Below are 27,188 nucleotides of genomic sequence, written 5' to 3'. Positions count from 1 at the left end.
CTGTGCCTCCACCATTGGAATGGAGAGCATAGAGGGAGTCGGAGGGATGGAGAAAGGAGTGCAGACATCCGAAGAATCAGGTAGGTGGGCCAAATAAAACAATGCTAAATCCACAATGTCCAATCATGTGAAGTACCATGTGGCCACATAGTGCAACAGAAACACATGTCCAGGCGAACGGCCACATACATTGGCCTGATAGCGCACTTTAAAAGTCACATTAAATACATAAATAATTAAAAATCCTAAAAACACCCTCTACACGTGCAGCATGCACACCCTAACTGCAGGCTGCAAAACAACTGCATCCTCAATCCACACAGAAATGAAACCACCTCCAAGGCCCTGACCCAAATCACCCTGAGGTACCACCCCAATGCATGTGATACATTGCCATTCCAATTTCCACAGACCCATTAATAACGCTCGCCCTCCTTTACTCCACCACAGGGTCCGAGTCAAACGACGAGCTGCAGGACACCCCTACCAGCACACCTGCAAAGAGGGCCAAGACCAACGGCCAAAGACCCTCCACCTCAGCTGCACGGATCAAGAAACGGCAGCAGCACAAATCAAGTGGCAGCACACAGGAGGGGACTTCAACAGGCACCCCAGCAGCCAGCATGCCCACACCAGCAGCACCACAGGTCCCCCCAATGGATGCCACAGAAGGCACTGCTTCTGATGGCAGCAGCACCATAGGTGACACTGCATTAATGCCAGCATGCTCCGACACAGACAACGGTGCTGTCGATGTAGGACCCATCCATGACCTGTCACAATCCCCCTGTTTGTTTCATCCCGTACACCATGAGGATACCACGCAGGGGCACCCACAAGACGACGACTGGCCATCCCCCACAAGCCCTGTGGCAAGGCAACATGAGTTGATCAGCCCCTCTGTGACACCACCGCTAATGGCCATGGCCCAGCAGAGGCAACAGTCCCTCGACCAGGTGATCGTGCAACAGCAGCAACTGGCCACGCTCCTCAAGGAGCATGCTGATGAATGTGGGGCATCTAAGGCAGCCATAGAAACATCTACTGAGACACTTAGGGCACAAATGGAGCGAAGTACAGAGACACTAAGGGTACAAATGGAGAGAAGCACCGAGAGCCTGAGGGGGGAACTGCATGCGACGTCCAAAGACGTATGTGGTGAACTTGCCGCTGTGCGCCGTGTGCTCACTGAGCTCTCACAAACCCTTAGGGACATGCATGGGCGTGAGCAGGCAGAGACATCATCCGTTGCAAGTTCCGTCCAGGGCAGCCCCCAACGTAGATCTGGGAGGAACCTGCGCTCCACAGGCAGGGGTGCCCCTGATACCCGGAGAGGGGGCTTGCAATAGCGTCTGCCCACTGACAATGAGCATCTTTGGACACTGGTGTTCGGGGGGGAGGTAGGAGGGTGGAGGGGGGGTGTTGGGCTTTCTTGGGTTGCGGGTCGATGGGGTGTGTAACATAATTTCACTTATGCTATAAACATTACATAATCATCCAATGAGATGTGTGGACATTGTTCCTTGTGTACGAGGCCTTTATAGGCGTACAGTCCACATTGTGCATGTTCCCGACACACACAGTGCCACAAGTCCCGTGTCCATGCATCAGCCACCAGGCGTGAGTGCTAGAAGCATGAATCTATGATATTCTGACGAATTTCACGGGCCTCCTGTGCCTCGCGGACTCCTTGAGGTGCTGCCACATCCCCAGCCTCATCATGACCATCTTCAGGTGCTAGCAGTTCTGCATCAGGGGGCATGGGCACATTTCTACGTACGCACATGTTGTGTAGCATGACACATGCCATGACTATCTTTGCAACCTTCTCATGGCGGTACAGGAGTGCCCCGCCAGACCTGCTGAGGCAGCAGAAACGAGCCTTCAGTAGGCCGAATGCCTGTTCTATGACTACACGGGTACGTGAGTGGGCATGGTTGTAGTCCTCCTCATGCTGGTCCTGTGGGTTCCTGAGTGGTGTAAGGAGCCATCTCTTCAGTGGATACCCGGCATCACCTGTATGTGGACAAGAAAGGATGTTTGTGGGATGACATTGCTACGTACGCATCCCCCCCCCCTTCCTGCCAGGTCATTGCCGCATCACATACCCCACATTATCATGCATGGATTGAGACTCACCGAGTAGCCAGGATCTGTTCCCTGCATATCGCTCCATGTAGCGTGGTATTGTAGAGTTCCTCAAGACCATAGAATCATGGGTTGATCCAGGAAATCGGGCACAACAATGTGTAAAGATCCTGTTGGAGTCACACACCATTTGTACATTAAGAGAATGATATTGTTTCCGGTTGCGGTACTGGACCTCCATGGCATGTGGGACAACCAATTCCACATGGGTGCAGTCGATGGCACCAATGCAACCCGGTATGCCGGCAAGTGCATGGAATCCCACTTTTGTGTTTGTAATCTCCAGCTCCGAGCGTGGTAATGAGATGTAGTCGTCTGCGTGCTTCAGGAGGGCATCGAGCACTTGCAATAGTGTCCGTGAGAACAGTGGCTGTGAAATGCCATGCAACTGTCCGACTGTGTGCTGGTAGGTGCCTGTGGCCAGGAAGTGGAGTACAGACACCACCTTCAGTAGGGGTGGGATGGCGGTTGGGCTATCTATCATGCTGACAAGGTCAGCGTGTGTCATGTCCACAATGGAGATTATGGTGTCCCGGTCCAAACGGTAGAGGGTGTGGATCTGCTCAGCAGTGAGGTTGAACGGATGAGCTCGGAGGCGTGGGATTGCGGGCTGCCTGCGTGGTGGTTGTGGCTGTGCTGGTGCGCCTTGCTGGCCCTGCCTTGCCCTTCTCCTCCTCCTGCGTCTCCTCTGTGCGGCCGGTTGTTGTAGTAGTTGGTGTTCGTCTTCTTCTTGAAGTTGGAGTACTTGCAGTGCTATCAGGTCCCCCAGGGCCAACATCGCTAGTCCTGCCGGTAGCATTTTGGAGTGGGTGTGGTTGTGGGAGGGGGTTGGGTGTGCAATTTATGTGTTTTCAGGCTGTATATCCTCCACCTGTGGTGATTCATTCCACCTGTGCCAGCTGCAATCCCCTTTGGGTGAGCACTGTACCGAGGTTCACCGACGGGCGGGGCGTCCCATTTGTGAGTGAAGCCAGTTGCCATTTTCACACACTGCCGCACTACATGGATGATTTTGTGATTTCAAGCGGTCACAGATGCCTTTTCGACGTGATGTTGCAAATGAGGAATTCGAAGGACAGCGCTTTCGGTTTTCAGCTAGCGGCGAGGGGACGCCCACAGGTCTGACTGCAAATATAACGTTCTATTGTTTAATGTCCTTGGGACAGGGGCCATGGCGAGAATGCAATGATTGATTTGAATGGTATGGGATGCGCAATAGCGTAGTGGACGAATAGGCAGGATGTTCCCACATACATGTTACTTCACAACACTATTTTTCCGGGCTGGAGCACAGTGGATTTTGCAGACTGCATTACGCACAGACTCAATGGAGATTTCAAATGTAATGTGAGTAAATAATCATGCGTTTTTATACCGGGATGAGGGAATGATGTATGGATGCATGGACAGATGATTTAATTGAGAGTTTGCCATGTACATGGCTTATTGGAATCTATCCCCTTCCCCTGCGCTATGTGATGCAGAGCTGCCATAGTGGGACCATCGTCTATCTGCCCTTGTTGAACCCTCCCTGTCTCGACACGCCTTCCAACACTTGTGTCTATGCACGTTACTAATCCCATCTAATGGATTCTGTTTTAACAGACGCATGCACACGAACACTCGTTTGTAATAGTGTTTTCACCTCGATTTATATTGTTATGATTGGCAAGTGAATCATGGGTGGAAATAATCCTTTTGAGTGGGCTAGCATGCATATGGCTGTAGATTTAGTGTGATCATTGAAGTGAGTAATACTAATGAAGTTCTGATGGCCATACTATTCTTTTTCATTTCATTTGGGTGACAGGTATCTCCTCCCCTTTTGCCGCTGCCATCTGTATGCCACTCCTGCAGATGGCTTTTACTCCCGACACCTGCTGCTTCGAGTTCATCAGTGGAGCACCATTACGATCTTATGGGACGATCGCCAATGGGCCACATGCCCTTACGCAGTACTGGTGGCTAGGAGCAACATATCTACCTTTCAGCTGGACTAGTGCCTACCTAATGGGACAGGCCTGCGGTTCTAGGCGCTTCCATGTTGCCTTTATGAACGTGAATGTAGCCCCTGTGTACCATGAAGGAACAGGGCATCACACAAGGAGTAGCTGGTCATTTATTGCGGATGCAGCCCACAGTAATGTAGATATTTCGGGGTTTATGACCTAATAGCTGTATGGGCTTGGTGAATTTGATGTGCATTAAAATTTTAGTCTGATGTTAACCGTGTAGCGTTATTCTTTGGAAGTAATGTAGCATATTCCTATTTGTGGAGCGATGTATTGTGAGTAGATCTGCATTGGGTTTCGGCTTCTGAGTATAGTTGCGTGGTACTGTACTGGCCGCGTTTGCCTACGAAGCCCAGTAAGGTCAGGGATAGGGGCTGCCATCATGACTGTTTTAATGATGTCATGCTTAGGGGCGGGGGATTAGCTTTTGTGTAACTGATGCCGGTCAGCCAGGTGGATTGGTGGAATGATGTGATTATCAGGAAATGGCTGGTCACAGGTGCCTGTGTTTGCGTGCGTTTCTTGGAGGGAGACTGAGGTCATGTCCATTGGAATAGCTTCTGTATTCGTGCCATCTGTGCCCTGCAGCTCCCATTGGCCCCTCTTGAGATGAGCCTGGCTGCTCAGTCACTCTGCCAACTTGTGTGGTACATGCTTATGCTGATGGTTGGTTTGTTTACTGGCATGTGTACAGGGCTGGTGCAGTCTCCCTCAGGATACTGCTTTGAATGTTGCCTTGCACTGGTGTCAGGCGATGGGGGCCTGTTGTTGTTTTGTCTCATCTTTCAGTTCATTTTGCTGTACTTGAACCTTCGCATGTCTGTGCTGCATCAGTACGGCAATGGTGACATGCCAAATATGGATGGCCACTCACAAGGCACTTGGAGCCCCTACATTCATTTGTTCGTTGGCATGCGTGGGTGACTTGTGCATTTCACTGGTTGCATTGTGTGACTTCATTGCACCTACGAGGAGTTGTGCAATGTGGCCAGGGTGTGGTGTACAGGCACTCAGTTGGTTCACGATGCCGTATTTCTCGCCATGGCGGAATGGTACTTTCCGCCATGCTTGATGGCGTTATGTAAATGTCCGCTAGGGTCAGAATTCGCGTACCGTTGCGCCATGGTGGTAATTACGGTTTTGCATGGCGCGCGTGCGTGTACTTGGTGCAGTTAGCGTTGGCGTTCACTACGGTGTCGCTAATGGCATCGTACTTTACGGTGACGGGTCATAGTCGCAACGAGCGGTATTCGATGGCGGTATTGCATTTCCGCCATCGTTTTTCGATTTCCGCCAGGGTCGTAATGAGGGCCCCCGTCTAATGTTGTCTCAACCAGATCCCATTGCATACACCTGTTGGAAATTAACACAAGCTTTTTCGATCTCCAAGGAGACGAGCTGTATCTACTCTGCAAAGCGAACAGGCTCATTTTGAAAAGGAAATAAAATCAATTATTATCCAGCGAAAACACCCCGACTCGATCTGTGATATCCATCCTGTTTTGAAAGTGTGAGAACCCCGAGATAAGATTAGACATTTTTACATGAGAGACCCTCCCCCCCCCCGTCCCCCGTACGCCTGGTTTCCGCGCCTTATTCCTGAAAGGGCAAATATGATTACAAGGGCCCATTCTCCCGTGCATTAGAAATGGTTTCATGCGTGTAATGCGTTTATCAGAACGTTAGAGTGGTTCCCAGTAATATCGGCAATTAGATTACAGCTGGCAGCCCATGATTTTCTAATCTCACAGACTGTGTAAACACAATGCCACTTAAACAATAATTTAATGATTTATACTTCGCGCTGCGGGTCCCATGGAAGGCTGCGATCCTTTGTCATTCCGACAATTACCCATGAATTGGTAACACATTGCGATCCCCTTTCACCCGAAGATTGCCGGGATCTCAGCGCAGCCATCACTCTGAAGTGGAGGCCATGTGCACATTTACCATTTACTTGCCTAATTAAACCACCATACAGGTGAAAGAATGCTATCCAGGTATACAAAGATGTGCTGTGTGATTTCCTTTGTGCCCCAAGAAAGTATAACCAATGTTATTAGTTTGCTATAATAATACAATTATGGGTTTATATAGCTCTCCATGCTGGATTCCTTGGCATTTAACCTGGCTGCCATGTCAGAAGGATCAGAGCTGAGCTTCAGAAATGTTGGCTATGTCAGAGGCGAGCACTAAAAAAGAACACAGCACCCAATCACACACCAAGCATTAGTAAAACAGAGGGGTGGTTAGCCAATGGTGGAGCATCCCTCCAAAATCACCCATGTTCTCGGGAAGGGCTCTCCCACAAGAAGTGAGCCCACAGTTTTCTCAGACATCCATGTAGAAATGCTAGTCAGAACTGCTTTCAGGCTAAGGCACCCAGTCCTGAGTTATAGACATCCAGTCACCCACAATGGGCACCCCTCTGTCACACACAAGAGGGACAAGGGGTCCACTCAGGTCTTTGAGTCACACAAAAGCACCTCCATTGTGTCAAACAGAGGTGTGGGTTAGAGAGGACTAATTTAGGTAAAATGAATTACACCATGGAAGATCACATTACACAGGCAAAAAAACACCATCAGCTGTGCCCCATGACTAGCAGACATGGTACCCCTTTTGAGACACTATGGGGACTCTTAAGGCAGGGCACAAAAAAACAGAGCCACACTCTCAGTTAGGCTTTGGATTAAGCCTGGCTGGATGGAAAATAAAGTCCAATACTCAGAAAAGCCACCAAAAAGTACAGGGTGCTACATCATCAGGTAAAAAGTGCTACCTAGCAGGGAGTTACTTTATTTCAGTGTGTCAGGTTTGGGAATGCTGGGGCTCTTAGGTCCTAGAAATTCAACTTGAGTTGTCCTTCACACACTGATTAAAATTAGTGTCAGCGGGGAACAAATGTGAATGTCCGCCATGTTAGTGGAATTTTAAAAATATGTTTGCACAACGCAACAAATTTGCAAAAAATCACTAAACTAGATGTCTGGCTCTCACACGTGCAGTAGGGCAATATATACCATGAACATTAAAGGGAAAGAAACTGGTTCAACATTTTTGTGTTGTGAATTATGGACCTGAGCTAACTGTTTGGGTCAGAGTAAGAACGGGGACGTCATTTGGGGGTTGCTAGGTGTTGCAACTGTAAACCCTGCGGTCTACCTTGCTACCCCTACAAAAAAAAGATTTTTTCTGTATTTTTTATTTTATGGTAGCTCCTGGGCTGTGGCCAGGGCCATGTGGCTCTTTGTTTCTGGAGTGGCTGGCATTCTTGTTCAGGCCTCTTAAACAAAACAGGGGGTTCCACAAGTGTAACACTTTGAACAGTGACCCTAAATAAGAAAGAGTAGGAATAACAAATAATGTGCATTTTCTGTAATTCTTTACAATAATTGCTAGACTCATTAAAGGTTTATTTCAGGCCCACTTCAGGGGCTGAGTCACTGATTTAGTCTGTTCTTAAACACCTCAAATTCACAATGCATACAAACTAGAATAAGCATCCATTTCGTACAATGTAGTTTGCTTTTCGCAAGTTTTTCACATGTTTTTTTTAGGCGTTGTCTCTGTTAAGATCATCACACAACATTCCATCTCAGTGTCCTCGGTCACTTGACAAAATCCTTGGGCCTCAAAACGTGTGTGCAGTGTAGAAATATTTGACCGTAGCACATCAAGTGGCCCTTTATTTCATTGTGCCACGATTAATGTTTTGTTGTAATGTGTCTATCTTCCCCATCTCACTGGCATTATGTACAGGAGGTTTGTTTGCATAAGGTAACAAGTGCCCAGAGTATGGGATGTCATGTGAGTGTGCTGCTTTCCCTATTTTGCCAACCTCTGAAGCCTGAAAAGTAGATCCACGCAGGCTTGACATGTAGCTAACTTTGCACCAGACCTGCCGATGAACTGGCCTTCTGTTAAATCTCAGTTACCAGTTTAATGGTATCCACTGCAGAGTGTAATTTGCTTTCTGACTTTGAGAACATTCAGACATGTAATTGCTCATTTTACTGTAGCCGGTAAGATAGCTGTAGCCGGTAAAATAGCTCAGTGGGTTGAACGCTCGCTGCTGCCATGTGTGCGCAATTTACAGGTTCGAATCCCGGCAAGGCCAACTCAGCCATTCATCCTTCTGAGGTCGATAAATGAGTACTAACACAGGTTGGGTATTATTGTATGTATATTTGTTCTATATAAAGTGCTTAAGTGTACGTGCTATATAACAACACATTATTATCATTTGGCCTTGGACATCAACTTGCATTCACAGTAATTTAGTAATGTGGGCCTTTACACACTGATATTGATGATACATATGGTGATCCATTCTTGTATGAAATGTATATCACATTAGTGATATCATTACCATATTTTTTGTAGTGTACCTGGGAACAAGAGTATGCAATGATACTTCTTGTTTTGTCAAGCGGTGAAAGGTCGTGTTTCATCGCTTCCCGTGATGTCACTTTGGGGTTGGGTCAAATAACGTCAGTTTATGTGGTATCATCAGCGGGCAAGGGTCATGTGATGTCACTTCCGCTGGCATTTTGGTGAGATGATGTCCATGATTAAGAAGACCAGTTTTGAAGGCTAATGAAGTTGAGCTCATACTGCAGATGCACAGGTGTGGTTCACAATGCATTGAGTGAATAATGCAAAGGAGGTAAATGAAAGGAGGTAGTCAATAATTTCAATGAACAAGGTTAACAAGGGGCTGGGAAAATCGCACATAGACTGTGATTATAAATCCTGTTACTGGTGCCAACCCTTTGAAATGTGAGCCATCAGCCCATAAATTGACCCACAGGAGCAAATTAGGATAAACTTTCAAAACATTTACAGATTTGTGCTATATGATTACACAATCCTGGCGTGCTATGATTACGTGCAAATACTTATGATTTCATATGCCACCAGCAAAGTACACTAACATTCGTTTTCCGGGGCAACAATACGTGGTTAGGCACCAAAAATCAGCGGTGGCAAACACCTTGCTCCAAGAGGTTGTTTAGCCGGAGAGGTTAGGTCTGAAGTGTAGAGACAAGAAGGCCCGATTGACCTACCCCTCTGCCCCTCCCCGAATCATCTGAGACAAGGAAGTGAGTACAAGAAAAGTTAGTAGCAAAGCCTTTTAGCACCAGTGTAATTGAGCACAAAAAGAAAACTGAGCCACGTTAGATTTAGCTGCCTGATTTCCATGCCTTTTGGCAACAGATTGCAAAACGGAAAAAAGATGGCAGGTCCAAGAGCAAAGAGGTGTTTCGGGAAGCCAAGAAAGACGATTGTACTGGGCATATGGCCACATGGCAACAGACTCCATTCTTTCTAGAATTTGGGCTGCCACTTTTAAATCTCAAACAGGGAAAATGCCAGAAGAGCTCAGGAAGTTTGGCAAATGGAAATAGAAGGGTTTGGAATGATCTGTTCACCTTGTTTCACTATAAGGGTGTCACACTCACCTAAATGTTGTTTCTTTTTCAGCATCCGATTGAGTAGTTTCAGTGGTAGGATATTGGTAAGAAGGGCAGGTGCGTTATTGGACAGTTGCATATTATAAAGAGCAGCTGTCATCAAGGCTACTTGGATGACTTGCGATTACACAAATTGCAGCCAACAGTTTGTGAGGAAAAGGATATATTATGGTGTGTAGAGGTCATGGTGGTACACTTTGGGACTGGGGGGGTTGGTTGACAGGGTGGGGCAGGAGAGGTGCACAACTGGTCAATGATTTTTAGATGAACCGGGCAGTCGTCAAATTTCTTGCCGTAATTGACTGTCGAATGGTTGTCAATAATAAAAGGGTAAGCTTTGGGCTGCAGGGAGAAGAGAAGAAAAAAATCAGAGAAAAACCAACTAATATCTCAGTCAGGAGATAATGCAGGAAATAAACATTTGAGAACAGAGGGCAGGCTGAGCCTCAAGCAACATCGCATGTGGATATTTAAGGAGTGTCCACACAGATGTGCTGCACCTTTTCATGATGGTCTCGGATGTGTTAATTAACACCAGTGTACCTTTATAAAAACATTGTATCATCACTTGCTTCATCCTCTCTATCTTCAAAATCCAATCTCCTAAGGGGATTGGTTCTATATGTTCCCTTCATCACTTCCTCCATTATATTCTGGCCTTCCTTGACTTTCCCGATCTCCACCTTTCTATTGCCCCTATACCCTCCTTTCGGTTCCTATCTAAGCTATAACCTCTCCTTCTCGTAATGGCTTCTTCTTCCTTATCCAACCCTGTATGTTTGCACATAATCTCGCTGCTTCTCTCTTTACTTTGCTCTTTCCTTTTCTTCCCATTTCCTTTCTCTTTCTGTCTGAAATGATCTGCTCCTTAAGAATATCCTCTTTTCCTTTCAACGTCCCTCCCTAATTCTTTTTTCATCTCACTGTCTCTCCCTGTCCCTATCTTCTAGCTTGTCTCTTGCTCTCCTTTGTTCTCCCATTAGTCTCCTCACCTATCTTCCAACCTCTTGTTCCCTTTCCCACTCCCTCTCCTTGTCATCATTTTTCTCCTTCTCCATTTCTTGTCTCAGCGTTTCCTTTCTCTCTCCTCTTCCACTCTTTTCTCTTCTTCCTTCTGTTGTCTTTCTCTAACTTCATCTGCCTCGTCTTTGGACTCATCAATGCCCTTGCCATCCAACTTGAGCATTATCTGCCCTCCGATCCATTCATTTGATACTTCATCTTATTGTTTTACTTACCTCTCTCTCTCTGAACCTCTTCCTCTGCTTCTGACAGTCTAACTTGCAACTCGTGGCGCTCGTCATACTCCACATGTGCGGACACTGGTTGTTGCTTACTTATTTTCTCTCCTCTGACAATGTCTTCACTGCTATATGCCAGATATAAATATGCAGGGTTAGTATATACTGCAACTGATTTTAATACATATAATGGGTATAATCCCAGTGCAATCAGGAATTGTTACTCACACTAGGAAGAGGAGGAGGAGCTGTGGGTGTCATACACTGCTTGTCATGCTGATTCAGCATATAGGCTTTCATCTCTGGTTCTACTATGTCTGCTGACTACATGTTCCATAATTCTAGTATGCCTAATCTGTTTTTTAGCTGTTTTCCTTGTACTTGGCATGTAAACATGTGAGCAAGTGTTGCATTACTGTCTTCAAATAAGTGACTTCTTTTGGCCAAGCCATAAACATTTTGCCCACCCTATCTTTAACCCATTCTGTATGGCACTTGAGGATGTTGTCCTTGTACCAGGGCAATGATTTACATAAATTAATAAGTGTTGTGTCCCCCATTGCAATATATTATGATAAACTTACTAATACTAACCAATTTTACTTTAATTCTCTTACCCCCTTTTTTCCTTCTTCAACCTCCTCCCCACAATACTTTTCCACACTCAAATAATTCTCTGTCTCTCTCTGAGACCACTCCTCCTGCTTCACCCAATCATTAGAGGTGGAAGCCAATGTAGTTCACATAAGACAGGGGTAATTCAGTCCATTTTCCATGCTTCCGCTGCTTTGAGGGGAGCCAAGTGGGAAGCTGGGAACGCTGCCAGGAGAGCATTCTCCCCATCAATGTGTGGACTATAAGGGCCTGCACTACAGTCCGGAAGTCATGTGGCGGGATGAAGGGTTTGATTTTTCAAAGGTTAGAGATTCTGAGCCAGGCTCTTTGGGCCTCCTTGGCTATGTGTTTGTGGATGGACAGATTGCTGTCACTGGTGAAGCCTAAGGATTATGTTGAGTCTGAGAGTTGTGGATCAAATACTCCTAGGCGCATATCATTGAGCCACTGTTAGACAAATACGTTTCTATAGGGTGGACTGATGAGGATGTATTCAGTCTTGGATGGGTTTAGTTTTAGGTAGGCAGTTGGCATCCAGGACTGGATGATGGCTAGGTAATCGTGGAGAATAATGATGTCCTGCTCACTATTTACTCTCATGTACAACTGAGTATTGTCTGCGTATTGAAGGATGGCTATATTGGGATCTTTGAGGAGAGTGCCTAGAGGCTCCATGTAAAGGTTAAAAAGGATTGGTGAGAGGATGGAGCCTTGGGGGACTATGCAGGAGCCCTGGAGTTGGTTAGAATGCAACAGGTTCATCTGGACAGCCTGGTGTCTGCCCGAGAGGTAGGAGGTAAACCAATTCAAGATAGTGCCAGAGAATTCCATCGTGTCAGCAAGGAGGAAGAGAGGAATGCAGTGGTCAACTGTGTTGAATGCAGCCGAGAGGTCAAGAAGGATAAGGAGGCATGAGTCGCCCTTATCCATGATTTGGAGAGCATCATCCACCACCTGGATGGTGACTGTATCGATGCTACACTTTCGGCGGAACCCTGACTGATAATCATTTAGGAGGTGGAGTTGTTTGATTCTGGCAAGTTGTTGTGTAGCAACACATTCTTCCAAGATTTCCAAGATTTTGTCAATAAACAGGAGTATTGCAATGGGCCTGCAGTGGGTCATCTGGATCTAGGGTTGTTCTTTTCAAAAGAGTTCATATGAGACCAGTCTTGAGCGAGTCCAGGAATGATCCTCCTGTGAGGGAGGCATTGATGATGTTGAGGACCGCATTGTGCGCCGGGCCCGTCAATTGTTCAATGATGCAGGCAGGAATTATATTGTCAGAGTAAGAAGTAGGTTTGAGAGAGGCAATCATTTTTAGGAGATCCACGGAAAAGCGAGGAGAGAATTTTGGTCCAGAGCAGCAGTGTGCTTGCCAGGGTGCAGGGGAAGTTAATGATGTGAGAGGTTGATTTGATGGTCTCTCGGATGTTGTCTTTTTTTAAAATAAAAAATGTGTTGATTCAGTCACATTTTCCTGAGATTCTGGTACCTTTGGTTGGGTGAGGGTTTGGAACAATGCTTACTACATTGAAGAGGACTTTGCTCCTGTTAAGGCTGCCACAATGTGGTGCATTGGTAAGCAGCTTTGGCATTGGTAAGCAGAACCCTACGGTTTGCATACAGAGATCTGAGGTTGGTGAGGTCTCCTGAGTTGTGCTTTTTGCTGCACCATTTCTCTAGGGCTCTGATTGAGCATTTGTTGAAAGTTAGCTCAGGGTGCACCATGGGATGGATGGTTTGGTCTTAGCCTGCCTGGATTTTTGGGGAGCTTCATAGCAGAAGTGCTGAATAAATCCAGGAGGCCTGAGGAATTACCTGTGATGGAGAATTCTGCAAGGTTTGCTTCTAGCTCATTGAATGGAAAGGTTTTGAATGAGCGGCATTGAGTGAAGGGTCATCTAACCTGACCTTTGTGAGCTGTAGTTGAGTGGGGGACTGATAATAGGATGGCGGCATGGTCACACCAGTCAAGTGTGATAGGGTCTGCACAGGTGATGCAGGGGGATGATGTGTAGACTTAGTCTAGGGGGTTGCCTTTGTTGTGCACTGGGCACAGCACAATTTGATTAAAGACCATGAAAGCGGTCAGTGTGAAAAGTGTCCTTCGAGTGTGGTTGTCAGCCTGTGAAATCACAGATTATTAAATAAGCTCTGAGATTTACCTTACATGATAAAGCAAAGTGCGCATTTTTTGAATTTATGCATTTCTTTAACAAGTTCAGTTAAGCATCAGGATGGATAGGTGCTGCAAGATATTGAGCTAGCCAACTTTACTTGACTATGACAAAGTTATTGTAAAGAAGCCCAGAATTGCAGAAAACATGATCTTAATGAGTATTGTAAGCAGGTAATTAGGTAATAATGAATGTTTTGTTTGATCTCACCTGCACAGGACTACAGAGTTGTTTTAATGCATTTTAGGGTTACCCGTTAATGAGTAGGAGTTTTTATTGCTAGCAAGAGCAAAGGAATTAACTTTAAATGGAATTTGGGAGGGAATACTACAGAGGTGTCTATATTTCTATTTTTGGACTCTCAGTTATCTTCAAAGAGATTGGAAGCAGCTGTCCATGGAAATGTGGAAACAAAGGTGTCCAGCTTGATGGATTGAGGGTTGTAATAGGGAGTTAACTCTAATATGGTGTTATCTCTCTATCGGTCTTCTTAAAGTGTATAAACAAACCCGTTTTTCCAAACGCTTTATTTGATAGGGAGTTTAGGATGAATTTACCCCCCTCATTGTGGGCTATTCGGTTGGAAGACTATGTTTGGAAAAAACAAATTGTGTTACCCTCATCTATACCAATGATCCTTTTGCAAGCATAGCTGAGATTGATCTCATTGTAGACTCTTACCTATGTGAGAATGGTCTTGTTATATTTAAACATTCTAAATGCAGAGGAAAATGTGTTGCACCAGATCCTAAAATGGAACTTTCCCAATGGCAGCACTGCTCCATTACAGACATAGGCTCAAATGTGTGAATTTTGGTTAATATCAACTTTTGTTTTGTTTGCGATTTTTGCCTTCACTGATGCAAATGAAAAATAAGGTCTTTATGTCGTAATATTATAAGAATTATGAACATCTTTTCACTAGGAAGGTATATGTTGTGTAGTTAAAGATCTTCACATTCGATTTATAACCTACTATGACTATTTAAAAATCTCTGAGTAGGAACTACCAAGGACATGTTTCTTTAACTGCCTGGATGCTTTGGAGATTGTTGGGGCCCATAGTAAAAATAAAAAGAGGATATCTTACGTAGGCTGTGTAACACATCTGATATTATTGAAAGGTTAAACCATCTTTGTATTGAGTGTAACAAAAAACAGGGTTCTGAGAATTCTATCATTTGCTAAGGGATGATGCAATTTTGTCTTTGGACACATCCTGGTAGGAGCTGTTGGTTGGGAGCAGGTTTCATTATACCTATAGAGTAATATGACATTTCTAATCTATTGTTATTAGATTGTGTTTTAATAAGAAAGGAATAACTGAGAATTATATTAATGTTGTAGCTCCTAATGAAATGCGTTTGTAACTTTTGCTGAGGTTGATAAAGTCTTGTAGAGAGTTGTAGAGAGTTCTTTTTCTTTCAAAACAGAACACAAATACAAAAAGTGAATACAATAAAATAATTAATAATTTGCCAATTAATGTAATTATCTCATAGAACTGGGGACCATATTCACTCCAAATGTTAACATTTTTTGAGGTTGAGGTGAGGTTGAGATTGAGGTGCTGTATTGTTCATAATGTTCGGAACTAGAAAATTTCATTTAAACTTGTTAACATTTTTAAATAAAATAGGTAAAGGGTCGTAAAGTTGTTGAAAATAATATTTGAAAAATCATTATGTTGGGTTTTAAATAATAATGTAAACCTTCCTTTATTGAACACAGTGTTTTCAAAGGTATTTTTCCACCCAATATGTGAAAGTTCAATTAATAAGGGAGGCAAGCTGAAAAAGCAGATCAACAGCCCCCAAATACTTTGTCACATTATTTATTGCAACTGGAACACATGTTCGCTAAACAAAAATGAATTGCACATTAATGTTCACCTCTATAAATCAAAATTTCCAATGCAACATGTGTAAGCCAAGGCTTTTATGCAACCACATTACATTAATAATTCACAAATCGTGTTTGAATCCATCAGCATGTGTAACACCTGTGTATGAGTGCGATACAATTAATATATCATATCATATCATGCCAGAATTATTATGTAAAAATGCATTAGCCATCATTCATAGGAAATTAATTTACAATATAAATTGGTGAATTATGAGGGAAACATACCATTGCCCTGTGCTCTATGCAACATGTCACTTTAAGTGTACAAATGTGGATAATACAGCTCAGCCTGACTACCTTTGAAAAGCAGTTCCCAAACAAAGGAGGTTCAAAGTTCAGCTTTCTTGTGCACGATAGACCTACCAATAGTGAGGAAAGCATCCATTAAGCCAAGCAGCACTCACAGATGGACTTCCAGAGCATGTGCTTATATTAAAAAGCACAAGAAATTATATGAAAACGCATTCCAGAAAACTGAGCTCTGTGGTGTAAGAACAGTTTGAGCTTGGCCTGGTCTGCGCACAATTGTATAGATGAGATCTGCTTTTCAGGACCTAATGATTGATTACCTAGTCCACCACAACCTTTTGACTTACAGCTTGTTCCTAAAATACCATCTGTGCATGTCTGCTTTGACAGCAAAGATCCCAAAGCGTGTAGGCAAGCCTTTTTTTTAGTTGATATGTAGCTTAGTTGGGTCCTCCAAAGCACAGGAATAAAAAATCAAAATTGCAATGTTTCATGTAACATGGCAAAAAAATAATCTCATTTTTACTCCTAACTTCTCATGGCCATTTGATTTGCAAAATGTGGATTCAGCAATGCTTTTTTTAAAAATAATATAAGTATAAGCATGATACATTCATATATGTGAATATTATATAGATGTGAATATGTGTGAAATATTAATAAGTACACATTGTCATAACTGAATGCTATTGGTACATATTGCATGTCTATTGATTCAAGAAACTCATGCAGTTTCACAACTATATACCTCAATATTGGGATAGGTTCATAGCAAATAATTATAAGAGCATATTTTTCAAATATGACCAGAGCTCTAGAAGGGAGGGGGGCAAAGCCCATTATCACATGATAAAATCCATTGGACCAATCAAATTATAGATGAGGATAATTGGGAGTATCAGTATCTGAAGAGAACGAATGACAAGACAAGACCTGGCCAATGAGAAACTGCTGCATCAAATGATACTGCATTGGTGAAATGTTGGTGCTATTTAAGTGCAAACACATAGTTAATAAGGAAAGCTCCTTGAAAATCTACAGAGTAATGGGCTTGTCTGAACAGAGGTGCTGAATAGGATTCTACATGAGTTGCACCAAATGGTATCCCCTTAAGAAGACCTTTTTCCAGAGGGATCTAATGCAGAAACATTTACCAATAGAGGATTAGATTGCCTGATGGGGATTCTGAAAGCAGGGGATAGACTGAGGCCAGAGCTTTACTGGCAGATATTTCCTGGAGCGGCTGAATTCCTTACCAGCCCTGTGCCTTAAAAAGACAGAAAAACAAAAAGAGTGTCCCACCAGAAAACACAAATCATCTATTATTTAGTTTGCCAATCAGGATCTGTTTTAGCAAGCAAATCAAGTCTTATTTCACAAGTGAGATAGTCCAAATTATTTAGCTACACCGTTTTCATTTTGATTTAGTCAAATATTTAGACAATGGGCCTCATTCCGAGTATGGCGGTAAGGGATAGCGGCCACCGCTAACGAGAGCGGTGGCGGTAATCCCTTACCGCCATACTCCGAGTTCCCTTTGCGCCATGGAGGTTTTAACACCTGCTTTTAGCAGGTGTTAAAAACCATGGCGCTAAGGGACCTCGATGTTAATTACGCCACCGTAATTTACGGTGGCGTAATTAACGCCTTCCCCACTCCCATTATGCCCTATGGGGCAAGAATGGGAATGGGGAAGGGTAAATGGGGATTGGGGAATTACCGCCCCGCCAACCCTGGAATGGGGCGGTAATTCCGCCATCCACCAAGGCGCTGCCGGTCCGGGTACGGCGTCAACCAAGGCGTTAATAGCGCCATTGGTTAGCGCCGTACTCGGAATGAGGCCCAATGATTTTTGATGCACATTCGTATTGTAAAAAGCACAATCACAGTCAGATAGTATTGGACGGAATATAGCAACCAAATACAAAACACCCATGTGTGATGAGACACACAATTCAAACCTAGCTCTCAAATACAGAGAAACTAAAAGCAGTGAAAGGTCGATGCATATCACTATGTTTCGGTAGAGATAGATGTATTGCCTTATTCAGGACCATGTACCCTAGTTAAAAAGAGGGGGGGAGAAATATGTATTGTGTATTACCCACTGAGCTATCACCAGTTTATGAAGAATTCCAGATATTGGCACCCACTGGGTATCTCACCAGATTCCTTAGAGTTCAGAACGACCCAGTTCCAATGGTGCTAATCATCTAGTGGCTCGCCTAAAGTTGATCATCCTCTATTATCAATTCTGCAGAGAGGAGATATATAATAGAGTCCCTGTTCCAGAAGAGAAGGACCTAGTCGCGTTTAGAAAAGCATTATTTATATATGTAGAATGAAAACATAAAACACATACCTTTAAAGGTTTTTTAGTGGAGGTACCCTTTGTAGCACAACAGTGCTTATTTTTTAGGAAGGATGTAAATGACACCGTAAGAGTCCAATTTGTCTGAATTCTAGATAATTGGAAACAGAGAAATTGCCCTTTGAATACTATTGAAAGACCATGTGCAGAAGAAAGCATCAGTAATATGGCAAAACAGGAAAGGGCCGACAGATGAATCTAAAAAAAAAGTACAGGCGAGAGCTGCTTCTCAGGTATCTGCAAACACTGAGCTGTGCAGGCAGCTGCTCAATTATGTGCTCAGATGCACAGGGCCCATGATTATTCTGTTTTGGGACAAATATGTTGAAAAGAATCTAATAAAAACAAGAAGAAGAAGCAAAAAGCAAACAAAGTTTGAGTTCCAAAGGAACTATTTTTAGTAGTGGGAAAAGCATTTTTATTATTTGAGGTTTGTGAGCACCAAACTACTTACTAATGGTTTTTAGTGTGCAATGAGCAAACAATTTGTCATTCTTTTAGATCCTTGTTATTAGGAGGATCGCTGCGGCAAACAGTTCTAAATAGTGTTTGAAAAGCTCAGATGTAACCAGAGATGCTACGGGAAGCGGGACACACTCGGCATTACAACAATTTCCTTATCTTAAGTCACATGAACAAGTATGTGATACCGTGGTGATGTTCACGCCACTCAAAGTCGCGCAGTGAAGCTCTGAATAAACCAGCGTATAATAGAAACAAAGGAGGGACAACCGTTTCTTATTCAGAATTGGGTACATATTATTATGTATACACACATAATCTCCTGATTGCAATTAATTACAAGGTGACAGCGCAAGTTAGTACAATTTAGTACAACATTGTGCAAAAGTACCAGACAGTAAGGGGATCCTCAGTGGGTATATACAGGCATTCACATAACATCTATAATAGTACAAAACAACATATTGTATAGGATGTTTTTCAACATTTTTCACTTATGGTCAGAATAGATAGGATCAAAAGGTTATGTGCTTCAAAGGAAAACGTAAGTATAACAATCCCTCTGCAATTAGATATATGTCCCAAGAACTAGTTAAACCACTGATAACAATTGAAACTCCTTCAGGGAAATTCTTTACCAACTAGACCACTGAATGTGGATTGGGCTGTAAGGGACGTGTTGGGGAAGGATATTTAAAAATAGAATGCATAAGAAATGTCAGTGTAAAATTGCATACATATTATTCTTTGACAGTAGTCATAATAAATTTATTCCTGAGTTTTCACAGGTGCATTTTAAGACTGGATTTGTGAAATGGTGTACATCACATTCAAAGATTTGCAGGAGATGTTCAAATTCCGGACATGTGGAAGCCATAGTTTGAATAAAAAGAGACATTCTGAGTGAAGCTACATTCGTAAAGTGAATTGCGAAAGAGATTAATTTGTCCACTTTCAAGAAAATTATGCTCATTTAAATGGCCATTGTCCTTTAAAAAAAAACAATGAACAGAACAGAAAGGTCTCTGCATTAATGAGACTTACATCAAATAGGTTTGGAGGGTCAATTTCTGTTCCATCATAAAGTTATAGCCCCATGTTTATGTTAAACTATAGAAGCTTTTAAAGAACCATAAAGCTGTGATCTCCAAAAATAAAAAAAAGCTTCTCTTCAAACCCAAGCCTTTACACAAAGAAGTCCAGCCTTACACTCTGTATTTTACATACATGCCGAAACTGGGAATCAACCATGCATTACATAAAGAGTAAGATTGTTGATGGTGTTAGAGAAAATAAATTCAAATGTATATTTTGAGGTTTTTCTCTGTTTCCAAGACTTGTTAATGGGGTTAGGGAAAATAAAGTTCATTATGTATTATCGCCTCAAACCACTGGAAGCATTGCGTTGTGGATCAACCCGATCCAGTGGTTACCAAACGGCTCATAAAAGCTCAACATTGAGTTGCTGCTTCGTCGAGCTGCACCTTGTATCATCAGGTTCACAGTTTTAAACCATCACCGGACCTCTTCTTAACACCACTGGAGTGTCACACGCTGACCCCAGACAGCCAATACCCAAACTCAAACCGGATCTTATATTTGAACGGACCTTGTTGAGCCATTCAAACTGTATTGCTTGATTAGTACAGTGGAACTGCTCTGAAGTATTTTTTTGAATCAGTTTGATGACCACTCCCCACTAAGGGTTACATGGTCTGCCATATCCAAGCGTGTCTCAATCAGCTGGCACAGTACCAAGAAGCTTTGTTCAACGCTGTCGAAATGTGAAGAATCCCACAAAGATATTATTGACTAATATCTGCCACCTCTGTACAGCTTTGGGCCATAGAGATTGGTTACTTCACTTTAATTCCCTTTTACCCTCAAGAACATATAATTTAATGGAGATATTGGTTATTTGTTGCCTTTCACCCTGATTCCCTACCCAGAATGCTGCATCTGGCTTTCTTTGCATATTCTGTGTTCTTTCCTCAGGGATGATGTAGGTTTTTTCTTTTTTGTTATTTTTGCAGATGGTATGTTTAAAGAATATATATTTTCACAGAACCTTGATTGGAAATTCCCTTTTTTTTGGGCTGTTGTACTATTGCTGTTTGGTTTGCTACTGGATCACATTCACACCCCTCTTGAGAGTATAGCCTGCCCTCTGCCAATGTTACCACAAAACGTGAAGGCGTCATATCTCTTAACTGTGTCTGTTTTAGCTTTATGATTGGGATTGAACTTGTTTTTTAGCAGTTTAAGGGCTGAGCATTTGCCTCAGCTACTGCTTACCCATGTACTCCTGCAGGGCAGTAGTCATGCCATCACATAAGGTGATTTTTAAATTTGTTACGGATACATTATTCTCAGAAATACAAGGTGTCCATTATCAAGGCATCCGTTCTCTGTTTTTAACTTTCACCACATCGCTTTGCCTGTTGCTTTGTTTTAAGGATGCTTTGTGTGGGCCTTCTATCCACCTTTCCATGCATTGAATAAACAGGCAATAATCGGACTGCACTGAGCCAGAAGTAAAGCAACATGCCTCGGCCCTCCTGCGGATGACGGCGGTTGCTTTTACAGCCAGCACAGCTCACTGGTTCAGGATCGAGTAAATGCATGAACGCAGCACTCCAGACAGATGTTCAGTGACCTGATGAAGGCCCAAAAAGGCGCTGAAGTGAGCAGGACAGGAGCCAACTCTTTCATTATGAATGCCCTGGCCGCAGTGCTGTTTTTTATACAATGGCTTGTGGGATGAATTCACCAGTTTTCTACACAGAAGCCATTAAAGTTACTCTCCCCAGTCTCTTATCCTGACCTGTGACACTAGGTGTATGACCCAAACTATAATTCACTGGCAGCATGGTATTCAATGTGTCCAGCTCAGTACAATGAAAGTTAACACCTCCTTAAAAGGCTTTTAGAAAGGCACTTATCTGCTGAATTCTTTGCAGTTCTGTGGTAAAAATCTTGTTTTTTTCCGTTAGAAGCCTCAGAAAGGATGTGGTTTGTGGATGATGCTTTTGCCTCTCTTTGTTCTAATGAGTGCCTTCTGCACCACCGGTTCAATCGCCCCCTCATGTATCAGTAGCATAACATATCTGGATTGATTTGAAAAAGTGTTTTATAAAGCGCAATACCATTGAAAAATGTTTTGTTAATCAAGCCCATCGAGTTTTAGTCCCATGAGTTGCGTTAAGTGTGCATAACTTAGTGGTAAGTGTGCTTAACTAAGGCCTACTTTTGGCAAGCTTTTGTTGTGTTATTCCTGAATCAGGAAATTAAAAATTAAAAATTAAAAACAATTCCAACAGGAGATATTAAGCATTAAATCTATTCAGAAGATGTCAAATATTGAATAACAATACATGTTCAAGCAGGTGATGCAGTAAATATCACATGCTACATTTTGTAATACAGGAGGTATTGTGTGGACGAAGGAGTAAAAACAGGGTGCCCAAAAAAATGGGTATCTCAGAATTAACTTGATTCTCATTGATGCCTGTTCCCAGAGGACACTGAGGCCCATATTCTCATCAAGGTGTTAAGTACCGAAAAGGTTGTTAAAATGGTTAATGACCTTTTCGGTACTTAAGACCTATTCTGAAGGTGGTGCATTCTTCCGAAAGTCGGAAAGAGTGCGCAACTTTCGTAATACATGTGGCCGTTGCTAGGATGGGTTGGAAACCAACCTAGCAACCACTACATTCGTAACCTGGCTATTTTGAAGGGTATTCTTGTGGCACTCCTCCAGTTTAATATGTGCGCTAAAATAGCGAACATATACAGCACCATTTTGGTGCCGTTAGACTGGAGGATTGCCACAAGAAGCCTTGTTTGGTGTATATGAAAGTGTTCATATACACCCGTGGTGCATATGAACACTTTCATACACACCAAAGCAAGCAGCTTCAACGTTGCATTCTGCATTCTGCAACGTTGAAGCTGCTTGCTTCGGTGTAAAGGAAAGTGTCCATATACACTGCACGGGTGTATATGAACACTTTCCTATATACCAAAGCAAGCAGCTTCAATGGTGCATCCTGCATTCTGCAACGTTGAAGCTGCTTGCTTTGGTGTAAAGGAAAGTGTTCATATGCACCGCACAGGCATCCTGCAATGTTGAAGCTGCTTACTTTGGTGTATAGGAACGTGTTCCTACACACCTGTGTTTTCGGCAGCGTTTTTGTAAAATAACGAATATGTTGTTATTATACAAAAATGTTGCTGGTATTTTCAGGATTGCGCCCGCTATGAAAAAAAACACACGCAATCCTGAAGGTGTACTGTCGTGCACTACGAGGATACCCAGGTCCACTTGAGAATACTGGTGGCGCCTGGGCGTCCTCATTAGGCGCAGTCAAACGTGCTCTTTAGCACCTTCACCGCGCCAAGTTCTGAATAGGGGCCTGATTTACAAAAGTATTTTACTATGGTGCAATTCCATTGCAAAACGCTTGGTAAATCAGACCCTTATTCTCTGACAGCACCAAAGGAATGACAGTTTGAGTGCTGTGTTGCAAACTTGAAAAGCTTACTTGAGAAGGCCGTAAAGGGAGGAGAGCTATTTTTCCCCAAATTGAAATGAATGGGCCTGATTTACAAAGTGTTTTTCAATAGGATTGCACCATTGTAAAATGCTTTTGTAAATCAGGCCATTGTTGCGATTGTTTCACCTAACTCCTGGCCAATCAACATCTAGCCCCTAGCAATGTGTTCCAGTCTGGCAAAGGTCATAAATGCCATATGAGTGCTATTTAACAACAGACTGTCAATCACTGCGCAGGTGGTCAAAAAGGGCTTCTTCACTTTAAGGCTAATGAAGAGAATTGTTCCATTCCTCTCCTTTCCAGGGAAAGTGAAAGCTGTAATAGCATCATTCATTGCACATCAAAACTGCTCTGTGCGCTAATAGCATACTCTTGAGAGTCCTCTTATGCCCCAAGAAGCATCTGCAGATGCTGTGTCTCTATTACACGCATTGTGTGACTGTCAATGTGCTATAGGATTTTTTGGTTGTGAATGCTGAATTGAATGAAGCGATTTAGTTTTTTTTCACTGTGACAGCTACATTTGATTAGTAAATTGCTGAAATAATTTCCTGTGTATTACATTCGCCTTGCGAGCAAATTCTCACTGCCCTCTGCTCAAAGCCTTCATCAGCCGTTCTTCAGAACTACATTGCCCAGGTAAGAAAACCTACTCTCAACCCTTATTACTTCTTTTTATCAGAATTCTCCCAACAAGGACATTCTAACATGCCTGACTGTACGAAAATCTCAAAAAAGTCACTTATCCTTGAAAAGTACCTCAACCTTGCATTTTCACCATGCATGGCTATGCACACCAACCTAAAGCACCCGGATGCTATTAATTGTGTTTCAGCCCCTCAGGATGCCCTGAACTCCGCAAACCCTTTATAGGACAACATCACTAACTTGTTGCATGTATTAATGACTGTGAGGCAGACCCGCGGGTTGTCTTGCCCTTTTTTAACCACCCACATGATCACATTACTAACTTGCTGAATGGGGCGGTTACGGAAGGTGCATCTGCCCCTCAGGAAGACGATTTATCCTCCTCTAATCTCCTAGCTGACAATATTACTAAGGCAGGTGAATAATAAAAAGGACATACACTGGCAGCACCACACTGAACCCGAGCTGTGCATCTACCACAGGCGGCCTTGCCCCCCTCCTATGTGATCCTGCAAAGGACCCAAGCTATTCAGGCCCCCTAAAATTCTGTGAAGAAGTAAGGGCTGAGTCTAATCCTTCAGAAAAAGTCACCATGAGCCAGATTTGAGCTATTCATGATAATGAGTACACTGGTAAAGAGAAGGGTACTAATATGTTCCATGCTGACACCCCTACTGGTAGGGTTGATACCATGTATGGTGATAACCATTAAGATTCATGCCACTGAACACAAACACGACCGAGATAGCTGACTATATCATGGATCATAATATTGATATCTGTGTTATCACAGAGTACTGGCTGCATGCTGCAGCAGGTCCTGCTCTGACTTTGTCCCTTCTACAGAGTTACAACATTTTAAGAGCTGACCGACTCCATAGTAAGGGAGGGGGAATTTCCATAATCGTCCATTCTACCATTAACATCCATCAAGTTGATGATATATGTATCCCCGACTGCAAAGCTCTTCAAGTTAAACTGGCTGTCGATAATAACACCACTTTCAATATCTTTGTCATTTACCACCCACCCAACAATATGCCAGAGTTCTTAACCCAATGCTCTGGTCTCATCTCATATTCCCTCAAACTTCAATCTAAAATGATTATTTTGGGTGATCTTAATTTGGGTCTTGATGACCCCTTAGACCCACTAGCAAAAGCTGTACAAACTACTCTAGAAGGGCTTAGCTTTTTACAGCACATCAAGCAAGCCACATACACACACTGAAGACAGGATCTTAGATTGGCTGGCTTCATATAGGGTAGCAATAGATAGTGTTGAAACAAATCCTTTTCCATGGTCTGATCACTGCCTAATACAATTCCGGCTTCCCTGGATTATGCCACCTAAGAGAACCATAGGCCATACTTTAAAAGTGACTTCTTGTAATTTGCGTAAACTCACCCCTTCCTCCATGTGGCCCTTCTTTGCCCCTGTTCTGGGTAATCTTGCAAACTACGACTCAGCCGCTAAATTGGTTGCGGACTACCAAGATATGATGTCCCTAGCTGTAAACAGACTTACCCCACAGAAACAAAGATTGATGAAAACACATTCCTCTAAAACGTGGTATAATAATGAATTTCAGAAATTAAAATGTTATAAAAACAGAGAATTATGGATCTGGAAGAAGACCAAGTCTACAAAAGACAAAATCATCTATGCATGTCAAGCTAAAGCACACAAAATTGCCATCTGCAAAGAGAAAAAATCTTCCTATGACAAAAGAATCAAATGGGCAGCTCCTGACATGAAGGAATTGTTTAACATTCTGAGAGAGTTGGAAAATTCTCACCCTCTCATCTCCACAATCACAAAAGATTCAAAATGGTGTACCTCCATACAGAATGTGATGCTACACAAAATTGAGAAAATCAAGTGTGACATTGTGGTTAATCTAAGTACCCTGAACGGCTGTTCTACAGCCAAGTATGAAAGATCGGTCGACTGCCTCAATTCAAGTTTAGGGAGGTGTATGCAGCTGATATCGTGGATATCCTAGAGAGAATCAAACTGACAAACTAAAGGGGTGATATCTGCCCAGCCTATATTGTTAAATCTTGTGCAGTGCTGCTCGTCCCTCTCATCACCAAATTTGTAAATTCCTCCTTTCTAGAGACCCACGTTCCACCAGATATCAAACATACTTGGATACCTCCCCTTTTGTAAAAACCTACTCTGAATCCAAACCTGGTGGGCAATTACCACCCCATTACAAACAATCCATTCTTACTGAAGTTTCTGGATAGGGTCACTCACCGCCAAATCCTAGATTTCTTAAGTCTTCACAACATCTTAGGTCCAAAGCAATGAGGCTTTAGAAGCGCTCACAAAAGGGAGTCCACCCTACTGAATCTTAAAACTAACATCTGTCATGTATTAATAGTTGAATCGGTCAGCTCTGTTAACTGCTCAGGATTGGAGACATATGGAAATCCACATAGGGAAATAAGATGGCCCCATTGTGAAACTGCAATGCAAGAGGGCACGAATCGGAGATGGTGCTTCAGTTCAAGGAACAGATGTGAGTACACATATTTCTTATAAATCAAGTGGATGATGGCCCATTTATCTAAAGGAAAAAACAAGAGGATGTGTTTTGGTGCGTGGGGTGGCAGGTATGAGGTGGAATTGGCCACAGGGTTTAGCTAAGCCTCGTGTAGTGAATGTGTCGGTAAAAAGTCAAACATCATCCAGAAACGGTATATCCCTCCTCACATTCATCTCACGCCTTGCTGTACTCCAAAGCCATAGTTTGGGCATGTAGGTGTCGCTAAAGCACTACCTAATAGCACAAAATTAAAATAAAGGAAAGGTGCCATTTGCCATCTACACCGATTACCAACCGCTTAGTCCTTAACAATGGCTGCTCTTTTGGAGTGGTTTGGAAAAACAACAAAGAGATTCTCAAGTAAAAAAGGTTTCTTAAATATTTAATTACACAACATCAGTGAACACAGCCTTGTATGTATAGTGACGTCATTGTTTACATACACATTAAATAGCCTGCATTTTCAAGTGGAAGTTTTTTGCAGTAACATTAGATGCATGGATGTGGGGCAACGCTGTTTTATGATGATTTACGTCATCCGCTGCAAGCAGGTATTCAGAGGGTTTCCGCCAGCCCACACATTTTCTGCCTGATTCATGGAATTATTTGCGCTGAAAACGCAGATTTGCGGGCCTTTCTGCCCGAAAATCCCCATACTTTAAACAGGGATTTTCGAGCAGAAAGGCGCGCAACTCTGCGTTTTCAGCTCAAATAATTCCATGAATCAGGCAGTTTATTTCAATGATGAACTAAGACGATGCTTCTCC

The 27,188-nt window shown here is 43.1% G+C and overlaps 1 protein-coding gene across 2 annotated transcripts in view; it reads left to right on the top strand.

The window, feature by feature from the left end:
- LOC138492177 (reticulon-4 receptor-like) overlaps positions 1–27,188 on the top strand; it is a 1,313,617-nt gene that overhangs the window by 959,329 nt on the left and 327,100 nt on the right. The window lies entirely within an intron of this gene.

This window comes from Ambystoma mexicanum, chromosome 10 (genome assembly GCF_040938575.1).
Source record: "Ambystoma mexicanum isolate Mex_15411 chromosome 10, UKY_AmexF1_1, whole genome shotgun sequence".
NCBI lineage: Eukaryota > Metazoa > Chordata > Amphibia > Caudata > Ambystomatidae > Ambystoma > Ambystoma mexicanum.
The sequence above is the reverse complement of the archived record's forward strand: the minus strand, read 5'-3'. Positions and strand labels throughout refer to the sequence as shown.